This window comes from Otolemur garnettii, unplaced genomic scaffold, assembly GCF_000181295.1.
Source record: "Otolemur garnettii isolate 467f Iridium unplaced genomic scaffold, OtoGar3 scaffold00136, whole genome shotgun sequence".
Taxonomy (NCBI): domain Eukaryota; kingdom Metazoa; phylum Chordata; class Mammalia; order Primates; family Galagidae; genus Otolemur; species Otolemur garnettii.
The window spans coordinates 2,967,429-2,983,722 of record NW_003852531.1 but is presented as its reverse complement, the minus strand read 5'-3'; positions in this window follow the sequence as shown (position 1 = coordinate 2,983,722).

Below are 16,294 nucleotides of genomic sequence, written 5' to 3'. Positions count from 1 at the left end.
ATGCCTGGCCATAACTGTAGTTGGTTCATTAGGAAGTCATATTCTACTGTAAAAGGATTCACAATCTCTTCCACCACTGAAGGGCATTTCGATGAAGATTTACCAGTTTGGCATTACCTCGAAGTATGCAGCTATGAACATTCTAGTTCATGTTTTTCATCAGGCACATACGTGTGTCTTTACTGGGTATCTACCTAGGAACATAGTTTCTGGGTTTGTCTCCCTTTAGCAGCCTCTGCTGGATTTCCAAAGTGGCTTTAAACATCATCACCAACAGTGGCTCTGGTTGCTCCAGATCCTCATCAACACTCCGTGGTGTCCAAGATACATAAATGCCCTTGTTCCGCAGCAGTATTACTCTCAAAGAACAAGAAGGCCTGGGACAAGAAAATTTTTATTTGGTTAATATCCTGGAGAAGAACGCCACAATCCATATGCCATGGCTCTGCCCAAAGCCCCTGCAAATGATGTTGGCAGTGTCACAGTGATAATTTATGTGCTCCAGCCACCTCTGCCTCCTTGCACAACACAGATGTCCTTCCTGGTAAACCCTTTCAGGAGCAAATTTGTGCAGACAAGTGAGAGATTAGCCAATGGCTATGCTTCTGCAAGAGTGATTCCTTCTCTTCCCCTCCCCATCCTTCCCTTCTGGAAGGCCACCACAGAGGGCTCACAACGAAGCCAACTTTTATGTGTATTTCGTAATAACTCCGCATCTCCACTGCCTGCCGACAGCCAGAGCCTGCTCTCCTGGTGTGCACAGCCCCTTGGTTTGCTTGCCAAGATGGAGCATGGTGAAGCTTCCACATAATCATTTCCAAACATTGAAATGGCCCCATTGTCATTACAGCAGGGAGATTGAATTCGCCTCATCAAAGCGGAGTGTGACAGGTGACTCAATAGGACAGTGCCAAGCGCAGAGGCAAGAAGATTAGCAGGGCACTGATATCATTATTTCCGCCTATCACAGATTCGGCAGGGAGGCAATTGTAATTTCTGGGCTTATTAGTCTACATTCGGAGGGAAAAACCGAGTGATAAAACTCACGGTGACAGCTAGGCATTTGTGCAGCAAGTGCTGTCACGGTGACACTCAGAAAATGCCAATGTGGCTACGTCCTCATAATCCTCACTAATAGAGGTTAAAGCCAGGCACAAAGGCACTCTTATCAGTGATCAGTCCACTAATAACATTTGCATTTTTAAGTTAAATATAGTAAGTAAAGGAGTAAGTAGTTCTTTGCAGTTGGGACAATTAATTTCACACTGGAATTAGAAAGCAAAGCCAAAAATTTCCAGCAGCTCCTATCTCTTCAATCACTTGCAAGAATCCTCCAAGGGAAGAGATGAGTGAACGGTGTTAAGAACAATGTTGCTAGCGGTATCTATTGCCTGTGAAACTGTCGATAGGAGAACATCACTAAACCCCTGAAATTAGATTTCTGCCCCACTCCAGCCAACAGACAGTGCAGCTCAAGGACTTAAAACTAACAAATGCGGCAGAAAATCGTATGCTTAACATATTCCTGTTTTAACGTTCTCTATTTTGCCAGCCGGAGGTACATTAAATCACATAATCCAACATCCTAAGAGCTGAGGAGGGTAAGGTGGTACAACCGCTGGTGACAGAGATGGAGTGTCACCTGTTCTGAGGGCCACTTCGCCCAACAGCCTGCCTGCCCCAGCTGATTTGCATGAATCTCCCTAATTGATGCATCCATGCAGGCATTTTCTGTGGCATTGGCAATGAAAGAGAAGATTTGGAGAATTCTATTTTTGGAGATGATGCCAGAATGATATTTTCATGGCCAAACCTTTCCCTGGCTTGGAGAAAATATTAGAATTCAAATTTTATTTTCTTGGAAACATATTACAGGTGGCAAGCCATTATTTTTTCACATTCAAATAAGAGACCAATTAAGAAGACTGTAATTCGATTCTTGAGTGAGTGCCCCTGAATTCAATTTGGTTCAGGTCAATGAATATAACGCAAAGTTATTAACGGAAAGGTCAGGGGCTGCGTATAAAGCGTACACACAGGATACAACAGGGGTAATTAGTACACATTTCAAACGTGCTGCTGCGCTGGCATATGGCGGAGAAAACTTAACAGGATTATATGTTAATAAATGTTTAAGTCTATCTTTCCCCCACATCCCCTTCATAAGCCTTAGATTGGTCCCTCTCTCTGTCACCATGGGAGATTGAACACACGGTAGTTGGTTCAGAAAGCCACACGTGTCCATGAGCCTGGGGAATCTGCATCCCTCAGAGCGGCGTCCCAGGTTCGCGCACACCTGCCGCGCTGAGCACAGGAATCCAGTCTCCGCGGGGAGCACGGCCAGCAGCACGGTCAGCACCACGGTCCAGTCTACGTTTTCTGTCAGAAGAAGGAGGAAGGTGGACCGGGAAGACTTGCCTTTCCAAACACTCTGGATATGGTTTAAGTGTTTCTGGACAGAGAGCACAGGGAGACACCCAGGCTGTGACCTGGGGACCCCCGGCCTTCTAGGCCACCTTGGTGCACTGGGACAGGGGAGGCACCGCTGTCCCCAGGCCATCACCTCCTCGGGCAGAGGCCGGAAGCGGAGGCTGCTGGGGACCCAGCGACGCCCCGCAGGCCTCACGCGGCCGTGGAGCACACAGACCCACCTGTGTACTAACTACCCCGTTGAATCCTGTGTGCGGGCTGCACTCCTCGGGACTGGAGGAGTCTGAGGGAGCAACTCCCCAGCTTCCTCAAGGGGAATTGAACACTGGCGGCCGCAACCTCGCGCGTCCCACTTCTCCTCTGCCGGCCTCTGCCTGCCGCATCGCCTCCCCCTGGGACCACGGGTCTGCTTCTGGGGCACTCACCCGGGGAGTAACCCACAGGGTAGGTAAAGGGGGCTGCCCTCGGCCCGGCATGGAACTGCAGCACCCGCTTGCCCAGAGTACGGCGTGTTCTTAACTCGGAGTCGGGGCGAAGGGGCCCCTGGGCCCTCGGACCCCGGCCCGGCCCACCCGACTGTCCACGGCACAGGCGCTGCCCAGGTCGCCCGTCCCCTCCCACCAGTTGCCCCGCTTGCCCCTGCTGCTTCCCGGGGTCTCCTGGCCAGTGAGCCGCTTACATTTTGTCACTGACGGAATGCTTGCGTTCCCCCAAATAGACGTGCTGAAAGCTAATCCTCACGTGGCGGGATTTGGAAGTGGGGCTTTGGTAGGATGCAATCCCACCCTCACGAATGGGCTTGCGTAGGTCCAAGGGAGGAGGCACGCCCGGGAGCCTCCCTGGCCTTGCTGCCCCTGAGGACACCTGGAGAGCACAGCCACCTGTGACCTCAGCCAAACCAGCATCTGCGCTCCCCTCGACGGGGGCTCCTCATCTCCGGATCTTCTGTTGTTTACAAGCCCCCCGGTCTATGGTGTTCGTTGTAGCAGCCTGCACAGACTAAAGCGCCCTCGAATTCTGTCTCAGAATGTGCTTCTGGGCCGATCCAGTGGGCGCAGCACGGTTGGTAGAGCGGCCTCAAGAACTAGGAAACCGCCATTTCCTCCTCTGGACTCACACCAGTAATTTCAAAGTGCCGATCCTGTGAAACAGCCTTGCAAAGAGGTCTGAAATCTTCATTGGCCTCGGGGTGTGAATAACAGAAAAAACAGAAACGACCCGTTTTCCCTGCCACCTGGCCGAGAGAGAAAACAGGAATCTAGCACAGCGTCTGACACCTGGCCGGAGGATGATTAGAGAAGCGGCTTGCCTTGTGTATTTTTAGGTAGAAGCCAGCTTTCAGCTGAGTGCTTAGCGCTAATATAACCCGGTCTCCAGCTCCGATTATGTGATTATGCGATATGAGTTCAACTTCTCACTGCAGCCACAGAAGGACTTCAGTCTTGAGTCAGGGGAGGTAAAATGACTCTTTTCTGGAGCTGACTTGAAGACCTCGAGGGTGTGGCAGTTAACGTGCCCGTGCACCTGTGTGTACCTGTGTGCGTGCACAGGCAGAGGGCTGGTAAGCGCACCTCCATAAAGCTGTCCACCTAGCACCAAAAGAGAGAGGCTTATGAACCATCTGTCCTTCTCAGAATTACAGGGACATTGTGACACTGAGCAAAGTAACTATTGTCTCAGTTTTTGCATCTGTAACATGGGCAAAAAAACCTAACTTGCAAGAGTGGAATTGGGAATGCAGGCAAAGCACCTGGAGCGTGGTGCACTCACTTGATGAGCATCACAGTTAATATTCAGGGCTTTGAGTCAAGAACCTGATTCTCACAACAAAATCACCCCTCCCCTCTCTAATATACATTTAATAATTTAAGTAATAATATTAAAAATTAGAAATTCCAGATAAGCAAAAGAAAAAAACAAAAACCCAGCCCAATTCTATTACGCCAAGATAACTGTTCACATTTTAATTTGTATTCTCTAGATTCTATTTTTTGCAATTTTTTTTTTTTTTGGCCGGGGGCTGGGTTTGAACCTGCCACCTCTGGTATCTGGAGCTGGCCCCCCACTCCTTTGAGCCACAGGTGCCGCCCTATTCTCTAGATTCTTCCTGAGCCCATATTGCCATATGTATTTTAACAAATAAGAGATTGTACAATAATACTTCATAGTAAAGTGCATCTTAAAAATTAATAGACTTCATTTTTTAGGGCATGTTTAGATGTATAGAAAAATTGAGCAAAAAGTACAGAGAGTTCCCCTTTCCCCACAGTTCTCCTTGTAACAGCATCTTGCATTAGCATGGTACACTTACTGATACTGGTACACTATTAACTAGATTCCATAGTTTATAATGGGCTCAGTTTTCATGCTGTGCAGTTCTATGGTTTTGTCAAATCTGTAATGTCATAGTCCAACATGACAATGTCATGCAGAATGGATTCACAGCCCTGGAAATCCTTTGGGTCTACTTAGTCACCTGTCCCAGAACCACTGGCACTGATTTTTTTTCTTCTGCCCATAGTTCTGTCTTTTCCAGAGTGGCTGTGGTTAAAATCATATGGTATTTAGGCTTTTCAGTTTGGGATTTGTTCACTTAGCAACATGTATTTGAGGTTGCTCCATATCTTTTCATGGGTTTTTAGTTCATTTAAATTTTTTTCTGAATAATATTCTCTTGTATGGATGTATGACAGTTTGTCTTCCATTCGTTTATTGAAGGTTGCCTTGGTTGCTTTCAAGTTTTGGCAAATATGAACAAACCTATTATAAACATTTGTGTACAGGTTTTTCAGTAGACATAAGTTTTCAACTCACCAGGCAAATACCAAGGGGCGTGACTGTGGGATCATATAGTACACATAGAAGACTAGGCATAGCTTTGTTAGAAACTGCCAAACTGTCTTCCAAAGTGGCTAGACCATTTGCTTTCCCACGAGCAATGAATGCCAGTCCCTGTTGTTCCCCATCCTTGCCAGCCTTCCGTGCTGCCTAACCATTCTAATAGCTGTGCAGAGGTATCTCATTGCTGGTTTAATTGGCAGTTCCCTAACAACATATGACATTGAAGATCTTTTCATAGACTTATTTGCCATTTGTGTATTTTCTTTGGTGAGGTGACTATTCATAACTTTTGCCACTTTTTAGTTGGTTTGTTTTCTTCTTGTTAAATTTTAGGAGTTCTTTATGTAAGGTGTGTGTTAGGTTCTTTTTAGGGAGTGGGCGGTAGCCTGGGGGGGTCCTTGGGGCTCTGGCACAGCTGTGCTGGAGGTTCTTTTTATTTTTAACATGGATGTCCAGTTGTTCCAGGACCATGTGTTAAAAAGACTATCTTTCTCCACTCAGTTGTCTTTGCTCCTTTGTCAGAGATAAGTTTGATATTTATAGAAGTCCATAGCTGGGCCCCTGATTCCTTCACCAACACCATGCTGTTTTGATCTCTGTAGTTTTGTGGTGAGTGTGGAATCGAAGCACCATTCCTCCAACATTGCTCTTCTTCTTCATGATGGTGTCAGCTATTCTGGGTCTTTTGCTTTTCCATGTAAACTTTAGAACCAGATTGCTGTTTCACAAAACAACTTGCTGGGTTTTGATTAGATTGTGTTGAAGCTCCAGAGAGAAAACTGCATTGTAGACTATTTATCTTTTTCTTATATAAACTCATAAATCATAAATTTTAGAGATTCAACACATTTCCTTGTATGTAGAGTAAACTTGTAATTTGTCATTCAATCTAAGATACTTTTGAAGGCAAAAAGGGGGTGCTAATTCCAATTGTATAGACAGCTGGGATATCCTGCAATATCTGGTCTGACAAGGCCCCTTTTATTGAGCCTACCTCATGGGTTGGGCAATTCAGGGCAAACTTAGAGTTCACATCACAAATGATACGGTGTGGATGAACATCCATAAAAGTGCCATCTTGCACAATTTTCTGATGGATTTTTCTGATGGATTCTTTTGGATCAATTACTAAATCTGTAATTGGTCAAAATGCATGAAGAATTTTAAAACAGCAAATAGAAAAATAATCTTATTTTAGAGCAGATTAGTTCACATGTACATAAAATAGGTCAGTGAAGGCCAGGCACTGGCTCATTCCTATAATCCTAGCACTTTGGGAGGCTGAGGCAGGAGGACTATTTGAGGCCATGGGAGTTTGAGACCAACCTGGGCAACACAGTGAGATCCTGTCTGTACAGAAAATTGAAAAATTAGCTGGGCTTAGTGGTGCACATCTGTGGTCTGAGCTACTAGGAGGGCTGAGCCAGGAGGGTGGCTTGAGCCCAAGAGTTTGAGGTTGCAACAAGCTATGATTGCTCCACTGTATCCTAGTCTGGGCAACAAAATGAGACCGTCTCAAAAAAAGAAAAAAAAACTTTTGTATTTTTGATCTTTTAAATACCTCTTATACTTTGTATTAACCTATTACTTATATAATAGCTATGGGAATGCTGGAATAAAATTGCATTTTCTTGCTGTTGTTTAAAGAACAAGTTGATGGCTTGGTTTTTCCTATTTAGGATTACTCATTGAACTTGGTAATGTCATAAAGTCAGAAGGGAGGCAGAAACATTAAGACTGCTCTTAAATGGCTAAATACTTCTTAAATACTATTTCTTTAAAAATGTATATTTAAAGTAAATAAAACTCACTTTTAAAGTATTTTAAAGCAGGAACTTAAAAGTTTGGGGTTTAAAACAATCTTTAACCTTCTCTGTTTGAAATTCTTATCGTGGCTCATTTTTGCATCAGGAGATTGAAAGGCGTAGTCCATACATGTTGGGGTGTGGCGAAGGTAGCAGCTAGGAGTCAATACTCCTTCCGTGACCTTGGGTTGTACTTGGAAGTGGCTGCCCAGGAAGGGATCGCGTTTCTCACTTTCCTTGTAGAGAAGTGTGGGCATATGACTGGCTCTCATCACTGAGTACGAATGGAAGGGGTGTGTGCACCACGGCTGGGCGGGGGGGGCTGCCCCACCATCCTCTCCTTCTCCTAACATCAACTGGACAAAAACAGAGATAAGAAATTAGAACGTGGCACAGCCACAGAGGGAAAGAACCAGGGACCTAAATGTGACCTGAAATGGAGGTGCCAGACAATTGTCATGCGAATGAGAAATAATTTTTGATTGTATTTTAGCCTATTACATTCTGAGGGTATATTTGTTACAAGGTAAGGTAAGCCTAGCTTCCCTTAACCAGTACAGTAAGGAAACTTGCTAGAATAATAAACCTCTGACATGAGAAAGTTGTGATTCTTTGTGACAAGATCCTTTTGTTTTTAATGCCGGAGTAATATGAGGGTACAGACAATTAGGTCCCATTGTTTGCATGTGTTAGGTAAGGTCCATTTTGTAGTTGTGCCCCTGCCCCAGGAGGTGTGCATAGACCCTTGCGTTGGGCCTGTGACAGGATTCTTTATCAACCAACTGGGTTGATCCTGTCTTTGGTATAATGCCTCTGAGTTTTAGTAAATTCAATTCACAGGCTGTTTGGAGTTCTTTCTTCTTCTGTGTTGTCCTGGGAAACTCATTTCTACAGAATTGGTTCAAACATCACCTCTCTTATGAATTCTCCTCTGAGCTCTCTACCCTTTTTTCCAGCACAGTTGATGGTTCTCTTCATCCCACTGAATTCTATTTTTGCATCTTTTATTTGCTGTTACAACCATTTGCTTTCATCTGTCTTTCCAACAGAGATAAACAGAGATGTTCCTCTGAGTTCCACAAACTTGGAGATGACATAGTATTTGGCTTTGTACCACTTGAATCTGGATAGTGCTTTGCTTATAGTGGGGCTGCAGTAAAGACCTGTGGGATGAATGAATGAGTGAATGGATCCCATATTGCTAAAGATTTATTGATTTTATAATAAACCAAAAGTGAGGAGAATCATTCTTCAATACTGATTTGGAATTTTAAATCCTCCCTGGTTTCCATCTTGGGGGTAATGATTGCTGACTCGAAACAATGGGAGCCTCAGCTGACAGGATCTCAGCTGGGTATTACAGTGGGCACAAGGGAGCTGCTTGTTAAGCTTAAACGTGTTGTGGCTCATTGAATGAGGAGCCCTGGGTTGGAGCAGACTTGGCAGCTTTAGTTACTGGGTTTGCTTCAGGTTCCATCATGGCAAGCTTAGCCCTTGGTTAGCCTGGATTTCCACCTGTGTTTAGGAAATGCATATTGCTGGCTCTCAGAGCCTGCATGGTGGGCTGTCAAAGCTGGAAGGAACAGTCACTGGGCCCACACTTTTGTATGAGAGAATTATGGATCGACTATCTCTGATCTCCTCTTTTTTGGGGATTTCCCCTACCCTTACCAAGGCTATAAGGGATCCACCATGTCATTCTATGACTGTAACCCTGACCGTGGTGGATCGGTACAAGGTGAGCCAATTGGACTCTTTCTCTGGAAATTCTAGAGCTGAAACATTTAACCTCCTTTTGGTAGCTGAGCTTTATGACATAAATCCTGAAAATTATCAGGGTTTTATTGATTACTTTATAGGCCATAATAGAGAGGGGGAAATGATGCAGGTGTAGAGAGGGGCACATCCAAGAGGTAAAGAGAGATTCTACCTGGGGACTGAGTGTGTCCCTGAGTCTCCTTGTGCCTAACGTCAAGTGCATTCCCCTCACAGCTCTGGATTTCTGCCCTTGTTCCCATGAACAGCCCAGGACCACTACGAAAGGGCCCCCTAGTGTTTAAACCAGTTCCAATGGGGTTTCTGTCACTTTCAATCAAAACTGTCCTAACAAATACTCTTCAAATTTTAAACAGGTGGGAAATGATGCTGAGGAAGAGGGGTAGATTTCAACGTGTGATATGGAATGTACATTCTGTCCTGAAGAAAAAGAGCATTTCCTAAATTATAAAAGTATATTTTAAATGATGGTGCATATTATTAATGGTTTCTTCAGAAGGGCTTTAAAATAAAATTTTCATTTGGAGAAACTCTATTTCTTTTGTCCTTAATGTGTTTTTGGTGGGCAGGGTACAGTAATCTTAGGGGAACTGGGCTGATGTGGAGGCTTCTGCCTGCATTCCTTTCACCAGCCCTCTGTTATCCCCCCCACCACCAAAGACCAGGTTCCGATGAAGTGGGGTGGACCCCTGGCGTTGTGTATGTCCCCTGTGAGGCCACCAAGAAAACCTTTCATTATAACCCCTATTTCACCAGGCCAGAGACTGATTATACTCTTCTCCAGAATCAGTGAAAAGAAAGCTATTTCTGTTGTCCACCAGTCTGAAATGGGTAACTGGGAAATTTTCTGAGGTAGAGCCAAACAAATTTGCATATAAGCCTCAGAGTTTTGTTCGTAATGCAAGAAGACGTCTTATCAGCTGAAGGAAAATAGACACAGCTCCTCTGAAAACAGAATGAAATTTATGAACACGGGATTGTAACTGTCCCAAGCTGCCAGGATTGCTGTGTCTTAGAACCCAAATCTGTTAGACACTCTTCCAAATCCAAGTGCTGCATTTTGCTTTGGATATTTGCATTGGTCCTATTACCCCATGCGATCTGCCTCCTGAACAGGGTCCAAACGTGAGGAAGGGCCATCATGTATAAAAAAGTCTCAAGAAATTTCTTGCCCTATATATTAGGGCATCTTCAGAAGCAAATGTCAAGAAGCCACGTAGGAAACTCAGAATTGGGGTTTTCACCAAGACCCTGGAGATGAGCCAACTGAGGTTGATTACAGTGTAAAGCAAAGCACCTCAGTGCCATAGCCCCCAAACAGTAATGAAATCTGAAGGTATGGGAGTGTTTGTACAACCCTTTTGGAGTTCTGTGCAATATGCCTTTAGCCACCTCTGGTTTTAGCTGTGACCTCTCCTAAGAAAGTTTTAGTGTCCTCACAAAGCCCTTGCCTTGTTGGGGTTCTCTGGAGCCATGGAATCCTGCTCAACCACAGGTGCCCCAAGTAGGCTGGAAGCAATGCCAACAGGGAGCCCTGGAACACTGGCTGCGTTAAAAGGTAATCTCAACTTTCTAGTCTTCTAAAGGGACAATAGTGCAGAGCATTCTACAGGATTTGGGAGCAGAACTGAGCCTCAGTTACCCACCAGTAACAACCTGACTCACAGTATTTTCTGGATTTTCTCTTCTGTAACACTGTCTCCATTCCTTCCCTGGAATTGCCTCCCAAATAAACCAGGAGTGCCCAAGTCCCTAAGGGGTATGCTTTAGTAGAATCCAAACTAAGACAGAGTATAAATCTAGCTTCTTGTTTTCATTACTGTGTTATTTTAGGCTAAATTCCGGTTCCTCGGCAAAATCCAGCTGCCTCAAAGGAACACTTCATTTATTAAATGCAGGAGGTCATTGTTCTTTTACCTCAGAGTTACCAGGCGAAACTGTTCTATACCCAGAAAACTCTCAAAACGTACTTGACTGAGACTATGCTGCATGATCCTCCTCGTGCACATTCCATTGGTGATATTAATAGAAACAGCTATTCATTTAGTGCCGGCCCCCTTTGTGCTGGCCCTTCTGATATGGATTGATTTGGAATGTCCCTGCAAGGTAGGCATTAATAGTCCCACTTTACAGGTGGTGCTAAAACGTGCCCATCCAGTGAGGGTTAGAGCAGAGATCCAACCCAGATATGTATGGGTCCAGAGTCCGTGTTCTTCTATGGGCCTAGATGTTTGAGTTCCCCCACGGACTTCTAGCAATGTTCCTTCCTTCTGTTTGGTTTTCAGTCATTTAGACCACCAAGGCCACTTGCCATAGCAACTGTGCCCTGGGGAAAAGAAAATCCCCAGACCTTTAGAGAGCTGTTTGATAAGAGATGAGCTGACATGGATCCTAGAGGACCCCAAACAGCATTATGGCCCTTACCAGAGTGAATTGTACGGAGATGAGATGACAGGTGGGATTCTGGCCCAAGTCCCTCTCGCAGTGTGCAGCGAGTCCCCACCCCCTTCTGACAGTCCCCTTCCCAGTGCTCACTCACAGGCAGCCTCAGCAGCTGGCAGAGTCCTCTGGTCAATTCCTATTATATGGATGAAGAGAAATTATGGAAGAAAGAACCAACTGGACATCCCTAAAACTGTTCCTTCCCTGTTCTGGCCAAAGTAGAAAACCAAGGACACAGGCAGGGGGGACTGCACGACTCTCAAATGGTAGGAATGAATGGGGGGGGGTCTTTATAATATCCTCATCCAATTCACGTATGTGAGCTTCTGCAACACCAGATGGATTGTTGCAGATGACACTGGACTGTTGTAAATGTAGTCAAATGACAGCTCTAATCAGAGTTGCAATGCTGGAACAGGCATCTACCTGGAGCAGGTAAGTGTAGCTTCCGGAATTTGGCATAATATCCGCTGGACTTGGGAATCATTCTGCTCGATCCCCACCAGGAAGAGCATCAGAAGCAGGTCACGCTTACTTGGGAAGAGTAGCAGTGTGTGTTTCCTCTGAGAAATGTCGACTTTCTGACTCTCAGGCACAATGTCAGCCACAGGAGCTTTTATTGCCAGGATCTGGTGAGTAGGAAGCGGAAAGTACTCTTGACATCCTAATAAAACATATTCCCAGAAGGTGAGACATAATCCTTACAAAAATTCAGTAGCTAACCCCATCAGTAAAGTTTTCAGGGAGTCAGTGATCAGGAGCACACACACCCCTCTAAGCTGAGAACCAAACTGTTGTACTTCACACCTCCTGTGCTTAGGAGAAAGGTCGCGACCCACTTTGGGGTCAAACGACCCTTTCATAGGGGTTACCTAAATATACTCTGCATATCAGATATTTACATTACAATTCATAACAGTAGCAAAATTATAGTTATGAAGCAGCAACAAAAACAATTTTATGGTTGGAGGTCACCACAACATGAGGAACTGCGTTAAAGGGTCGCGGCATCAGGAAGGTTGAGAACCGCTGATTTAGAGTCTCCTTGGCTTTTGGAGGGAGCACACGCTGCACTGGAGAAGGCTGTTCTGAACCCTTTGTCGCCTGAGGCTGAAGACTTCTTATAAGAGTAGGCTCTGGAGTAGCCCAGTTTGTGTGGGTCATATCATCGATCAGACCAGACTATGTTAGCAATATCTGGATAATCCTGTCATCTGGAATTTCTAGAAAGTTCTAAGAGTAGAGTTTCAGCACATATCCTTAGAGTTCTGGAGTAACAAGGAACTACTTGCCATATGAAAAAGTGTTTCCTGTATGTTTCTAGCTCTTAGCAGAGACAAATCCCCTGACCATGGGACAGTAAGTGACTTCTACTGGTATTGTCAGATCTAGCAGATCCTAAAGTCAGCCAGTAGACACAGCAGCATTCTAATATATGCTGTGACTGCCCGTTGGGTTTGGGTCTGAGCAGGTCCAGAGACCGTATGGTTATGCAAATAGCTGGTCCAGACTCCCATGTGGATGCTTCTGTAATGGTGATGCCTCAGCCTCAACTCAGACCTTTAGGCTCCAGGTGAGGTGGGGAATGGGGCAGGGGGTGAGGTGTGCTTCCCATTATGCAGGAAGAAAATATGTGGGTTTGATCTGGGTGCAGACAGCTTGATGAGTTGGTGCTAGCCAAAATGGACTGCTGCCGCACTAAAGCTGCACTTGGTGTGACCCTGAAGGACAGTGACAAAGGGAAGACTTCCCAGAGGAAGAGCCCAAAGCAAAGGGTTTTCATTTTTATGAAAATGTTATGTCAACTGTCTCAGTTACCTAGGAGAAAGTGGGTATATTTCTAGAAATATACACCTGGCCAAAACTGAATCATAAAGAAACAGAAAATCTGAACAGAACAGTAATAAGTAAAGAAAATGAATCAGGCATCAGTCGAGGAGGAAATGATTTGAAATAAGAATATACACAGGGTCTTTGTTAGAGGTGAGTGTTTTGGCCGGTTAATCAGAGGTCTGGAGAGAACCAGAGTGAGAGAAGGAAGCAAAAAGTGCTTTGCGTCTTCTTCTAATGCCTCCCCCACTCCCAGAGGTGGGGCTTTTCCTAAAGGCGGCTTTCCCTGCTACTTCTTCCCAAGGCTGCTCCAGGTGCTCGTGTAACGGTCCCCGGGCAGACGGCGTGAGTGGCGGCAGAGATGGAGGCTGTCCTACGTGTGCCGCTCACCACCTTGTGTCCTGCTACTGCCCAGTGCCCAGCTGCCAGCAGAAAGGTTTGTGTCACACTCTAAATATGTCATTATCCCTCAAGGACATCAGCCAGCTATTAGATGGCAGGTTGATTACAGCAAACCCTCCACTCCCTACCTGGAGGGCAATTTGTTCGCACCTGAATGGATACTACCATGGACACAGCTTTGCTCCTTGAACTCAGTGCTGTGGCCCACACCCCTCTCTTAGGGCTTATGGACACCTGCTTCACTGACACAGGACCCTGCATATCGATGCCTCAAATAAGATAACCGTTTAGTGGAGAGGGAGATGTGACCATAGGCAAATGACAATGGATCCACCCAACAGCCAGCCCAGTAAAATGGCAGGTGGTCTATTAAAGGCGTGACTAGTCACTCACTAAGGGATGAACCCTGTGGAATTGGGACGCTCTTGTCTAGTAGGCAGTATACACAGCAGGTCAAATGCCAGTAAAGGACGCTGTGTCCCCATAATTAGAATTAATGGGTCAGGAAGCCGAGAAGCATTGTATCACTCCTTGGTAGTTCACTTTCAGAACTGGTACTTCCCATTTCCTGGCTGTTTTCTCTGCTGAAGCACAGGTCCTGGCCTTCAGTAGAGGAATGTTTGCACAGTGGAACAAAGTAAGGGGTTCACTGAACCCGGATGGAGCTATGAATCTGGCCATCTGTGCTCTTCATGCTGGTGGACTAGCTGGCAAACACAGGAGTTGCAGGTCTGGCAGGGGGGTCGTGAGCTCTGCTTCCCACACAGACTGGTTATACCGCGTGTCTCTTGGTCCATAAGTAACTATGGACCGCAGAGACCATTGTGGGCAAAGCAACCATAAACTTGACTCCTTCAGGGATGAATGTTCAAGTTGCCCACAGGCAGCAGCCTAGACTTTCTGATGTCCTGAGTGGAGCTTAGGGAGACCTGCATTAGCTGGTGAGAGTGGACAGGGAGTGGCCTGTAGTAGTCACTGTTTCCCCTTCTGTCGACATTTTCTTTGACTATCTTTCATTCCAACCAGGGACTTGACAGCCACCTTCACGGAGAGGTAACCTGAAAGGTTCATGCCTTAGTTGCACTAGGCACAAGGAGTGATATGGTCCAACAAGGCCTGTAAAGATCACCCTGGGCGTTGTGTAAATAACAGATGGAAGAGCTCAAGAACAAAAAATACAGAGACCCATCAGGAGGTTATGGTGGGGCTCCAGAGGGGAGAGGAAGATGGCTTAGGTGGCAGAGTGGCGGAGGCAGTGGTAATTTACCAGATTCAGGATCTAAATTGAAGCAAGCTGATACAATTTACTGGGTGTGGGATGAAAGAAAGCAAGAGAGGAATGGAGAGGATAAGCTAAAGATATTCAATTCTCAAACTCTGTTGGAACTATTGGGGTTGCTAATTATGAGGAGAGTATAGGCCTGGAGATTTGGGGACCAATCCATAGAGGGAATTCCCTAGAGTGAAACCAAGAGAAAGACATCAGAGCTGACCCTGTCTTCAAAGCTACATCTTTTACACTGGCCAGTACATTCTTTTCCTTAAGCCAGTTTGAGTGGGTTTGCTCTATTTATAACCAACTGAAGACAGTGAGTATTATTTCTGATGAATGAAGAAATTAGGCAGATGATGTATGAGAATTAAGAGAGAAACTGTGGCTACCAAGAGTCTGTTGAGATGTGCAAACATATTGGCTGATTTTATTTTCTCCTTCATAGGATTTAATAGGTCAAGTCAGGGGGATTCTGTATGGAGTGGGACCAGGATCCACCCTACCATGGGACAGATCACTGGGATGCTTTCTGTGACACTGTCAAATGGTTAGTTGTTCCCTCTGCGTGTTTGCAGGCTGGGGACTTACAGGCTCAAGCAAGAGTGACAAATGAGTACGGCCGGCACCAGCCATAGAGCAGTGGGGTCTCTGGGAGATTGGGGAGTCATAAATAGTAGAAAGGCAATACAGTGGGTTGGTTTAAATATGTTTTCTCCCATGAGAACATCTCTCTGGGACTGAGTCTTACTCATCTTATTACAAACTTATTGTAACTGCAACTTGATAAATGGTTTTTGAGTGAATGGATAGAGACACAGAAACTAGGAAGTGTTCCAATTCCTAGAACTCAGGTCAGCGGCTCTGCTCCAGTCTTAGGATCTATAAGTTGGTCCCTCATCTCAGTGTAAAAGAAAGGTGGCACTCCTCCCTGAAGTCCTTTTACTATGTAAAGAACAATTAAGGCACCGGGCATTTTACTTTTTACTTTGACATAATTTCAGACTTCCAGAAAAGTTGTAAGAGTAATATAAAGAATCAAACCACAATGAGATAGCACTTCACATCTACTAGGATGACTAGAGTAATGAAGTCGGGAAATAACAAGCGATGGCGATGACACGGGATGTTCGCTCTGCTGGCAGGGACAGGACGCACCGCGTGGCAGCCACCTTGGAAAGGGGTCTGCCCCTTCCTGAAAACGGTAAAGACAGAATTGCCACGTGACTCAGCAGTCCCCCTCCTACACCAGGAGAAACGACAACATGTCCACACACGAAGCTGTGTTGTGGGTGTTCACAGCAGTGTATAATAGGCAACAACAAGAAACCACCCAAGGCTCGGCGCCTGTGGCTGAAGCGGCTAAGGTGCCAGCCACATACACTTGAGCTGGTGGGTTCGAATCCAGCCCAGCCTGCCAAACAACAATGACAACTGCAACCAAAAATAGCCGGGCGTTGTGGCGGGTGCCTATAGTCCCAGCTACCTGGGAGGCAAA